Source organism: Pituophis catenifer, unplaced genomic scaffold (genome assembly GCF_029215685.1).
Source record: "Pituophis catenifer annectens isolate HBS135680 unplaced genomic scaffold, rPitCat1.0.hap2 SCAF_1, whole genome shotgun sequence".
Classification (NCBI taxonomy): Eukaryota; Metazoa; Chordata; class Lepidosauria; order Squamata; family Colubridae; genus Pituophis; species Pituophis catenifer.
Window position 1 is genome coordinate 128,373,263 of NW_027256881.1, and position 12,252 is coordinate 128,385,514.

The 12,252-nt window shown below is 38.1% G+C and overlaps 1 protein-coding gene across 2 annotated transcripts in view; it reads right to left on the minus strand.

Moving 5' to 3' along the window:
• Positions 1 to 7,359, minus strand: part of ARHGEF10 (Rho guanine nucleotide exchange factor 10) — a 116,636-nt gene extending 109,277 nt beyond the window's left edge. For both annotated transcript variants that reach the window (XM_070932957.1, XM_070932956.1), the window contains exon 1: positions 7,269 to 7,359. The gene's annotated coding sequence lies outside the window, so the exon portion shown is untranslated. The remainder of the gene's footprint in view (positions 1 to 7,268) is intronic.
• Between the last annotated feature and the right edge of the window lie 4,893 nt (positions 7,360 to 12,252).

The following is a 12,252-nucleotide window of genomic DNA, read 5'->3' on the forward strand; positions in this document are numbered from 1 at the left end:
ACTTTTCCATTCCTTATCATATTATTTTAAGAAAGAAAAACCAGCATCAATAACTTGCTGTGTTTTTATTATCACATAGAGCTTGGTGTCATTTGAGACAAACCTATGAATAATTTGATTCTTTTAATATATTACCGGTAGTTTTCTCCTAAGCATATTTTGATTGTGGAACATTATTACAAACTGAACTAAGTTCAAAGTAAGCTTGAAGGATAAATTTTATTATTTTCTCCATAACTAAAAAAAACAGATTTTAACTAACAGTTAATTAGTTATGTTTCTGCAGATGAATAAACTTAAGTACTCCTCTTACAAAGTGATATGTACTGTTGTGGTAATAAAGTACAGAATCTAGTCAACACATTTTCTCTACATATTTTAGAATAAAATGAGGTACTTTATTTCAAATGATTCAATATGCTAATTGCCATGAATATTCCTAAAATAATATTGCAGACTATAAAATTTTTTCCTTGTGTTTTATGTTTATTATAACCATTCAAGTGAGGGGAAAAACATTTTAAACTTCTGGAAAACAATTCTAAGCTACTTTTTATATTGTAATTCAATTATTCCCATCCGCAATATGGAAGAGTAAGCAGGACAAATTTTTAACCTTGAAAGTTACCATAATATATTCAGAGGTTTGTCAGATAAAATACAAGCTTTGTAACAACTGAAACAGATTTTTCTAAACATAGAACTTCTGTGCTGCTTGTGTGGGTTAGCTGCTTATCCACCCATGGACTAAAGGATTAGTTGTTCATTAGAATTACTATTCCATAAATTTGAATCAGGACTATCAGGAGAATCATGATCTATTAATTTAATGTACTTGCATTTCTGAGGTTGCACTTTCTAGTTTATTCACTTTTTGTTAGTTCTAACAAGACAGGTTTTTTTTTTAAGCAATGGTTTAATATGTGTTTGTACGTATGTTTTGTTTCTTGTTTCACTACATTTCATGCATCTTTCAGCATGGTCTTTCTTACCAATTACAAACACAGATAGGCCACGTTTAGTACAAGTTTGAATGATGTGATATTCAATTTAGGACAGATTGTAAATTGATACCAGACTGCATTTAATGCAACCTCAAATTCAAGGGTAAAGCAAGGTAGTGTGTACACAATTTAGGTTAGCATATGTGAATTTGCAACTGTGGTTTTAAGAACTGTGAATCTTTGTGTGTGCAAAATAGAGAAAATGGAATGTCTGTCAGTACAAGTTTAAAAAAACAAATCATTACTTCATTACATTAACGCCACAATTTGATGTGACTGAATGACATGAACAAGGTCAAGGCTACAATAGGACAAGATGTTGGAATGGCTGAATCTATAATATATATTTTTTGTTTTATTTTGCTTTCTATAACTAATCTGTTACTTGTGAACCATGATTTTAAATTGTGAAGATATTTTTATATCCTTTAATATTTGATTAATATACATAAGACATTTGTCTAAAATTTTCATTGCCTGTTTGTTTGTTTTTTTTTAATTTGATTTATATGCCGCCCTTCTCCGGAGATTCACGGCGGCTTACAATGCGCTAAGCAATAGCCTTCATTCTTTTTGTATATTTATACAAAGTCAGCTTATTGCCCCCACAACTGGGTCCTCAATTTACCTACCTTAGAAAGGATGGAAGGCTGAGTCAACCTTGAGCCTTGGCGAGATTCGAACCTGCAGTAATTGCAGGCAGCTGTTCTTAATAACAGGGTGCTTTAGACCACTGTACTACCAAGGCTCTTTCTGAATAAACCTGCTTCTGAGTTGGAACCAATTACCACATTTTCCATAGAAATATTTTGAATAGTATGAATTCAAATAATGTGACTACCTCAAGAGATTTATTAACTACACTAATTGAGAACTACACATGACATTGGCTTATTGTCCTAAACTACACATTTTCCACTTAAATCCTTCCAACTGTTTTAAAATATAAATCCCAATCACCCACAATGATCAGGCTGGGGCAGGATGCCCTGAACTCAAGAGTGTATGGCACTCTTGGGCTGATGATGGTGACTGATGGTGTCACCTCCCAAGATTTGCATTTTAGAATGATTTAGAAGAAGGGGGCTGGTGTTAGTGCCCTCTAAGTTTTGGCAGCCTGGACCACTGACTACTTGGCTTCAGCCTATAGGGGCCCTGTCTGAACTACAAGCAATATTAATTATACTTAAATGCTGAAACTATTGGCTGCATTTGGCAAGTAATTGATAAGTGGTAGTTATTTGTAAGGCACCCTAACTAGAACTGTAGAATGGACCAATATGTTAAACTTTTCCTTATAACAATTAGGGTTCTAATTCAAATCAAATTATCTGCACTTTTTCCTAGTAAAGAACAAAAGTGTAGCCTATTCCTGATATTAGTTCTTACATAATTTTCTATCTATTTAAACTGTGAAATTTGGTCCCAGTATAACTCATCATTCTGTACTGATCTAATCCTGCAAATCACTTTTGTATAATATGACATTATAAATATACATTTTTTTTCTTTTAAAAAGGAAGCTATGTTACAAGATTGGTGTAAGTAGTTTGATTGCCTGTTTGCAATTTTTTTTTCCAAAATGTTTGATATTTCATCTCTGAAAAGTTTCAACCAATAGGGAAAGTAGTCATCAGGAGTTATAAGAGCTGTAATCCTAAATGTTTAGAAGATGCCTTCCCTTAACAGATTTTAATAGACTTTATATAATAATTTTAAAACCTGTCCCATTCATTTATTTTATCCAAGGGATGTACAGCAAAGGCAAACCTAAATCAGCAGCCCCAAACTTTTGGCACCAGGGACCGGTTCTGTGGAGAGAGGTTTTTCCACCGACCAAAGAGAGTGTTGTTTCGTGTGCTGCCTGCATCCCATGGATGGATCTTTGCTTGTTTGCACGGACCAGTCTCTAGCATGCTGCGGACCGGTACTGGACCATGGACCGGGGGTTGGGGACCCCTGACCTACATGACACACATTTGCATTTGGTGACGTGATCAACAGCATGAGATTGTTGGACTATAAGACCTAGAATTCACTACCATGTAGGGTCAGTGAGTTAAAAATATCCAAATCACTTTGGACTCTTCACTTTACATAAACTCTCACAAACCTGTTTTATTTAGTAAAGCTTCTCTACTTTATAGCCTCCTCATATACAAAAATCCACATCAGCCAGCTACAAATTGCAACAATTTTGGAATTCAATCTCAATAATTTGTTACAAATGCCAAATCTTAGTTCTCTATTTGCACCTGCTCAACTTTGGATTCATCCATCACATTAAGCCCTAAGGTGGCTAGCTTCTTTTTTGGTTTAATGTGTTGTTGTTCAGTCACTAAGTTGTGTCTGGCTCTTGCCAACCCCATGGACCACAGCACGCCAGGCCCTCCTGTCCTCCCGGAGTTTGCTCTAATTCATGTTCATTGTATCAATGACCTATTTAACCATCTCTTCCTCTGCCTTCCCCTTCTCCTTTTGCTTTAATTTCCCAACATCAGGGTCTTTTCCAATGAGTCCTCTCTTCTCATTTGGTGGCTAAAATATTTGAAATGTGGTGAGTAAACTCAGCTAATTGTGTACATTCAATAAATGAGAGTTAAAACAATTTGAGTTAATGCAGTATGCAAATCTCATCTCTACCTTCCTATGACAATCTACAATCATCCTTTCTGTAGCTTCACAATGGAGCTTATAGTTATTCAGGGCCCTTAAGGCCATTTTGATTCTTTAAAACCCTCCAAAACAATCGTCCTGTCTTTCTAATACTAATCCTTGTGACAGTCTCCAAACTCTTATCTTCCATCAATACATTATACTAGATCATAAATTTTAGTGCACTGAGTCATTTATTCATTTAAAGTTGGATCTTTTTGAGCAATCAGCCAATTTTCTTGCTCTAATCTGCAACATAAAATGGAAATCTGGCTCACTTACTGAGCCATGTGTGACTAAAGCGGGTTTTCCCTCATTGATGATACCAAATGCAACTCTGCTCAGATGGGTTTAAAAAAAAGAAAACTTAGGATTCTGCATGAATAAAAAATATCTCTCCATTGATAGTTTCTCTACAAAGGCTGCTTTTCTTTTCCTCAAGTGTTCATTATATAAATATTCTGGGAATTTCCTAATTCATTTGAGTGTCGAAATACACGGTGAACTGCCAGATACAGTATTTTAACAAAGTATTCCAGTTCCTAAAATTCTGTCAAGTGGATATACATACAAAGATGAGCTGATCTGAAAACAATGCTTCTAAATATTTTATCCAAAATATTTAAAGTTCATCTTTCTGTACCTGTGGCACTCAAGAGGAGCTTTCATAAAGTCATATAATATTGGAAACAGAACTTTTAAAAGTTATTAAATATACATAGGCTGGTTCCCTGTTCATCTGTAATATAATTTCTGTTCTGTGAATTATGAAATATTGGAATAGCATGATGAGCACACATTTTACACCATATAGTATCTTACAATTATTTCTTAGATTACATTACACTTAGCTTCAAACAATCTATTTCAAAAATAATGCTGACTTATCTTAAAAGTTAATATTTCAAATAAAAGATAAACATTATCTTCTATAATTCAGCAAGTTAAGCTTTCTTCAAAGTGATGCATCTTTATGCTTTCAAGGTCAATAATCAATTATTCCTGAGTAAAGTGTCTAAAATCTAAAGTAGCATTTGTTCCTCTGAACATTCTTTCTCACATTTTCAGAATCTTTTCATGTTAATCAAAGGTGATAACTAGTTGTGGCAGAATGCAATTAATCATAAATAATCATTACATTGCTAGAAAGTTGTTGAGGATAAGGCAAAAGGCTTGTCCAAGATTTGACCACATGGGAAAAGCTAGGACTGAGACACAAAACACAAATCATTCATTTGAAATCAAGAGTTCTTTCATACAGAATCACCCTTTCCAAATCTTCTCAGCCAACCAGCATTCTAAGCACACAAGACCAACAATTCATTAATTGTAAAATCTATCTCAATTCAGCTGTTGACACATTATCTAAAACAATGACATTTCCTCCCAGTCTCTCTAAACTAGAAACTTCAAGTAAAAATTATGCCCACAGCCATATTCCAAAGTGTTGGTTGGGTCAAGGATGGACACTTAACTAAAACTGACACTCTATTTCAACTGACTTAATTATACGTAGTGCATGAATATATATATTTAGTATATTTATTATAAGTAATATCTATACAATTAATACTTTCTTCCTTCTCTCGTTCAAAATTAACAATTCAGAGGCTTCATTTAACACTGCAAACTTATCTTCTGCATTCCACCTAAATGCTCCCATTGTTCTCCCAAAGACTTAGAGTATTAACTACAGTTTTTTTAGGTCCCTCTTTCAAATAATTCTCCAGCAACTCCCATTTTTCTGCCATAATCCTCAACATCGCTTCTCATACCTTATAGATGGGAAAATTGTAAATGAAAACAGTGACCTCCACCCACCCATTCTTTTGATTCTCAAAGTCTCCAGAAGATAAATCTGGCAGGTGCATAAATTTATTTATTTAATCAATGTATTAGCCAGTCCCTTGATAAGATACTTATTTTCACTTTCTAGCGTTAGTGGAATCACACAGAAACTAATTCCAAAATAAATCACAGATATTAAGGAACATTCCATGGGTACACAGACAGACACTGATGGGTCCAACCACAAGTAATGACTTCAAGTTGGCACGGGTAAAGTCTCAAGTTATTGGTAACTTATTTTTTTCAATATAAAAAAAATTGTAAGAAATTCCAACTTTAAAATAGCAGGAAAGGTCTAAATTTGCTGATAATTCAATAATGGCAGCAAAGGGGTTTTTTTCTGTAATCCCGAGGTAGGCAGGGATTATTTTAAATGAATTTTCTGTATAAAATATTACTGATTGGTAAGATCGCTATCACACCTCTTCTTCAAGAGCTCAAGTTGAATTATCTGGAAATTTCCCTTTATTTCCACAACTACCCTGTGAAACACAGGCTCAGATATCCACACCAGAACACACCTGTCAATCAGTCATCTAACTACTGCATCCCCAATCATTTCTATGTAAGGTGATTATTTACTGGGGGGGAGGGAACCCACCTCTCGCTACAGAAGTCAAGAAAGCATTTCTATAGTCCCACACAGCATCTTCTAGTAAGTCCACAATTGGGCAAGTGAATAAAACTGGTAAGAGAACAGGTCCTTTTCTGCATGTAATCAACTGTACATTTTCTTGTGCAGACTCCATCACTTTTGCCACACCCCTAGTGAGCTTCCTCTTTTGCAATAGACACTGGGGATGATTAAGGAGGAATCAGGATGTACACTTGGCATCACCACCATCTTTCCAAAGGAACTTTTACACTTTGGAAAGCTGCACTGCTGACCCCAATCACTGCGAAGCAGGCAGCCGCAGACATCAACATTATATAAAGAAATGCCTACAGACTGTCCAGAACTCAATTCCATACAGTTAAATTACTTTATTCTTAAAAACATGCCCAACCCTGGAACAACATCATCCCGCGCACATGCAGAGAGAGAAATGCTGAGCACAAATAACTCTAGACCGGAGTCAAACCCGCAGATTTAATTAGATACATTTATTAAAGGGCAACACATTAAGCATTTATGTTGGGGAAAGAAAAAAAAAAAACACCTCTCCTCTCCGTGCAGATTTACTTCTTTTTTTTTTTTAAAGGAGATCCTCCCAACACTCTTTTCCAAAAAGTCTTGCTGAGCAAAACCATTCCACAGAAAACTCTTTTTTAACAGTTTTTGGCATCTATAGCTTATGCCTATATATGAATTTTTTCACGGTGACACCATCAGTTTGCTGGATCCAAGAGGCTGCATACATACACATAGACAGACAGACACCCCACATACCCGCTGTGGATAAACCTCGGCTCCATCGGGGGAGGGAAACGAAAGGGACGTACTCGTTGGGGCTCCCATAGGGAACAACAAGTAAAACTTCTCTCCCCCCCACCACTCCCTCCGCCCCTGAGCCAAGCAGCCGCAGAAAGCTTCCTTGGGCATCTGCCTGCAAAGGGTGAACGGAGGGAAAAGGTGGGGGGGGCAGTTCAAGCTCCCCCCCTTCCACTCGGGAGCCCATCTCCACGCGCGCCTCAACTTTCTCCTCCGCAAAAGCCCGTTTCTGTCCCGGTCGCGCCGATCCCTCGCCTTTGAGGATGCCCTAAAGCGAGCACTCAACCCCTCGGCCGAAAGCCAAGCCTGTCCGGCATCGCTTTGGTCACCTTTGCAGCCTCCAGGCACTGCCACCACCACCCCTCCACTCCTCCGGCTTCACCGATGCTGAGGTCCCCTCCGAAACACGCAGGCGGTCAGCATTTCTCCCGCACACGCACGCAGGATACCCTGCCGAGCCGAGGATGTCGCTGAGACCTCGAGCATGATTGGAGGAAACCGGGGAGGAATCGCCCCCTCCGGTTGGCTCTCCCGACTGCCACTCCAGCGGCTGCTCCCGCTTTTGCAGAGGCATAGGGCGCTGTGAGAAGCAGAGCTGCGCCGCCGCTCCAGATCTTTCCCTTCCACCCTCGTACACGCATGCATCGCATTCCTCGATGCCCACGTGACCCGCCTAATTGCTCTCTATTGTACAGCTGGGCTGCGCGGAGTAAGGAGGCTGCTGTCAGCTTTTGAGTCCGGTCCAGGTTGTCCTGGCTGGTTTCTTTCTCTCAGCAAAAGAGGCTGCTTCCCCCCCCCCCCAAAAAAAAAACCTGTGCAAACCCCTCCATTGGCACTAAAAACAACTTTGGCATTTTCACCTCGTTTTCCACAACTTTCTGTGGCCCTCTGAGTAAAAGCATTAATTCCAATGGAAGCCTTCTGAGGCATCCCCACCCTGAACCGCCACTCAGTCCGCCTTCTTACACAGGCGGGGCGCTAAATTTGAGTGTTTAAGCAGTTCTGTTGGCTTACACCACAACCCGGCCGTGTTATTTATATAGAGCTTAAAGTTTTTTGACGGCCTTTTTTTCCAGTGATGCTTCCAATCCTAGATAGGGAAGGTAGTCTCCATAGACACTTAAGGGACAGTATTTTCTTAAGACGAATATAAGCAATCGAGAGTTTTGTGCCTTAAAAGTTGCTGAACGGGAGGTGTTTTTGGTTTTTTTTACTCTTACAAGAATTGCTAATTGGTAAATGGCCCAACAATAATCAAGATAATTTACTGTGTAATTCTAGAATAGTGCCAACAGGTAGCTGGCCAGTATATAAGTTTAATAAATGAACTCTGGACTATAGAAATAAATGGACTATAGAAATAAACCAACATTAGGCCCAGGCCACAAGCCAGTTGGTCAATTATTTTGTCGCAGTCCATGGGTCTACAGCCAAAATGCAGACATAACTTGGATGCTGTATTTGATTGTGCAAAATAGTATTCACTGATCCAAAAAGCAGACCCTGCACCTGTGGGGAATTATGCTAAGATAATGATGATAGAAATGATAATATATGATAGCTTGGTCTAGTGATTTAAAGCATCAGATTAGAAACTTGGAGACTGAGGATTCTAGTCCCATCCTAGGTATGAGAGCTGGCTGGTGACTGTTGGCCAATCACCCTCAGCCCAACGCACCTCACAGGGTGGGTGGTGGTTCTGGGGAAAATAGGGAGAAATATTAGGAATCTTCACCACCTTAAGTTATTTATAAAGTAATAAATGTGGGTTAAAATTCTAATAAATAAAAATAAAGAGCATTGTCATCTTTTTGCCCACTTCATAAATAGGGTCTTTTAAAGATTGATAATATGAGGTTTATGGTTCCACATTGTTGCATCTAGAACAGTGGTTCTCAACCTTCTTAATGCCATGACCCTTTAATACAGTTACTCATGTTGTGGTGACCCCCAACCAGGGGTGGGTTCTAAAATTTTTTACTACTGGTTCTGTGGGCGTGGCTTATTTTGTGGGTGTGGCTTGGAGGTCATGTGACTGGGTGGGCGTGGCTAGCTGGTCATGTGACGGGGTGGCCATGGCTATGTGTATAGGGACTACTCAGAGGGCTGAAAAAAGTCATTTCTGACAGGTCCTCGCATTTTTGACTTGTCCTCACACTTATGACCATCCTTACATTTATGCCCATGCAACATTCTGAACAACCATGTCACTCATTTCACAACTGCTTCTCTTCACCATGGTGACAAGATAGGGCAAAAATGTAAAATGTGAGGACAGTCGTAAGTTCGAGGACTGGTCAAAAGTGCGAGGACCAGTCAAAAATAACTTTTTCAGCCCTCTGAGTAGTCCATATGCATAAAAGGATACAGCAATAGAGAGGGATGAAGGAAGGGAAGGGAAATTAGAGTAGGAGTGAGGGTAAGAGAGGGAGGAAGAGAGGAGGAGAAGGAGAAAGGAAGAGGAAGTAGGGAGGAGAAGAAGAGGGGGGAAGAGAAAGTAAGGAAAGAAAAGAGAGAGGTGGTAGGTTTGAGGAGAAAGATTGCTGTACAATAAAAAAGATGAAAGGGAAGAAAACCAACTCCAAATAAATATAAAGATATTAAGATAAAGAATGAATTGTTAAACTTTAAAGAATAAAAGAGAATATGAATAAATAGCAATAATTAGAAACACACATACAAACATACAATGTATTTTCTTTGAACAGATTATTTGGCCAGTTCACAAATTTAAACAGTGTTTAGTCATTTCAATTAAATTTACAATTTCTGTATTTCCTTTTTGTCATATTTATTCCTCATCTATTTTTTTAAAAAAACAATATTATCCTTCATCATCATTTCTAATCTTAATCAAATTCAATTTTTCCCTTCTATATTATACCCCTTCGCATTGTCATCTATTTTTATATCCATCCTCACATTGGTTAATTATGTAATTATGTAATACAGTTGTTTAATACAAATTCAACATTTTAATATAAATCAATTAGTTATATAACTATCTTTTTTGTATATTAATCAATATGAACATGAATATTCCAATTATTTCCATGCAATCCAATTTCTTACAAATCAAATAATTATATTTACCAATAATAATAAACCAAATAATTTCCCCCATATATTCCTCCAAACCACAACTTAACCATTTCTGCTTTCAACACAATATACAATTAATAATATCTCAATTATTACAATTCCCTAGTTAAATAGTTTTTTTTTCTTTTGTGGTTTAAAATCTTGAACCTCCTCTTTTGCCCTAAATTTCTCATTGTTTGCAGTTTTGCACCTACCTTTTTTGGTGAGGAAAAAGAAAAAGAAATCTCTCTCTGTCTCATTTTGTCACGTTGCAGCAAAGACCCTGCTTTACTTTCAGTTTCGCTTTTTCAGCATAGCTAGGGGGAAAAAAATCTGCTCCAGCAATTTACCTCTTTGCAGCTAGCTAGCAACAGAGCCCTCCACAAAACAGCTGAGAGCAAATCAGCTGAGAGTCGGGAGGCTGATCAAATCAACTTATGGTAATTAACCTATGCTGAAGCTGAAAGGGGCTGTTTTTTGTATTTTTGCAGGCATCGGTCTACTCATTTGTTTTCTTTTAACACTGATCAGCTGTAGGGCGACCCTTTGAAGCCCCGCGGCAAGAATTTAAACAGGTTTTTTCCCTCTAGCCATCAGCTGGGACTCAGGAGGCAGCAATAGATTGGGAGTGGGCGGGGTAAGCGACCAGCGACCGGCAATCCAACAGAGGCAGAGGGTGAGGGTGAGTGAAGGCGTTGGGGGGGGCGAGAGAGGGCTTTGGCGACCCCTGTGAAATGGCCGTTCGATCCCCAAAGGGGTCGGCCTCCCAGGTTGAGAACCGCTGAAGAAGCTAAATAAGCTGCATCATTTGGATTTCTTTATACCACAGATGTCAATTGTACAGGGCCCTCATAAAACTGGGTTTTACTAAAAAAAAAAAAAAAAAGCTTGTTTTGTTCCCAAGAAAGTATACATTTCTTCCATTTTGCCATGTCTTTTTTTTTTCTAGGCAATAAAATTAAAATACACAATGAGGTACCATCAGTTGTCTTCCAAAAATAATTCAGACACAAATCTTTTTTATTGTTACTTCCATATTAATTTACATTAGCACTGAGGGGTGGAAACCATACTGCATCAGCAATAAGCAGCACTGCCACTTATCATATGTCTAATCCGCCTGTCCCAGTCAGGCAGCCTGCAAATTTAGCAAGAGATCAAAAATATTGTTCACAGAATTCCAGAAACTTAGCTTTTGTTTTTAAATCAAAATGCAACCTAAATCTCTAAACTACAATGCTTCCAAACACAAGGGGATATAGCTTCAAACATAATACTGTAGAAATAAGAGTAAAGCAAATGACTACTATAGATAAGAATGGTTGAGTATAGAGATGAGGCTTTAGCCTTTTCTTAAAACACAGGAAAGGGGGCAGTCAGAACTGGAAACAGCTGATGGCACCATGGAGAAGTCTTCACCTTTTGTACCTGCAATAAACTCTTTAAAGACAAACAGAATTCTTAGCTTATGAAATAGGATAGAAGCCTATTCATATACAGACAGGTTCCAAGCTGTTTAGGAATATATATAGAATTTAAGTTGAAACTTTTTCAAACAGGAATCATATACTCCTATCAGGAAGTACCCAACATTCAAGCTGCCACATTCTTCTGAGTGGTGGCCCCTTCTTGACCCCCACCCTGTTGCTCTTCCAAAAGCCCCCCAAAATGTTGTTTTATTAGCAGGAGGAGACCACAAATGGAGAAGGAGCTGATCAAGTGGCTGATTTGATTGTCTTATTGCTGCCATGGGGGTTGGGGGGGGTGATTTTTCATATGGGTTTTTAATACAAGGTGGATTTTTTAATGTTATAAGCTACCCAGCATTATCTGTGTGTGACTTCAGTGGCTATATACATTTGTTTAATAAATAAATAATTCTAGACCATAATCATTTTTTAACTTTCTTCAGTTGTCTAATTGGGAAAGAACTGGAACATGGGTAATACTGTAGTAGCCAGATTAATTTTTTTTCAGAGAAGGGATTCAATTGATAGATCTGCAGATGGAAAAAAAATTTTCCTTGACACTATACTAACCTGAAGATCAAGAGCAGAGGATCAAGAGGATTCCAAGGCTGTGTTCCTGTTTCTTCAAGTGGGTGGGATGGGGACAAAACTTAGAAGTCATTTAGATGATACCTTAGACTGGGGCAGATGATCATTTCAGTCGGCCAACAAGACTTTGATTGACAAGTTTAGCATGAAAGCAAATTTCCCTACTAGGAATGAA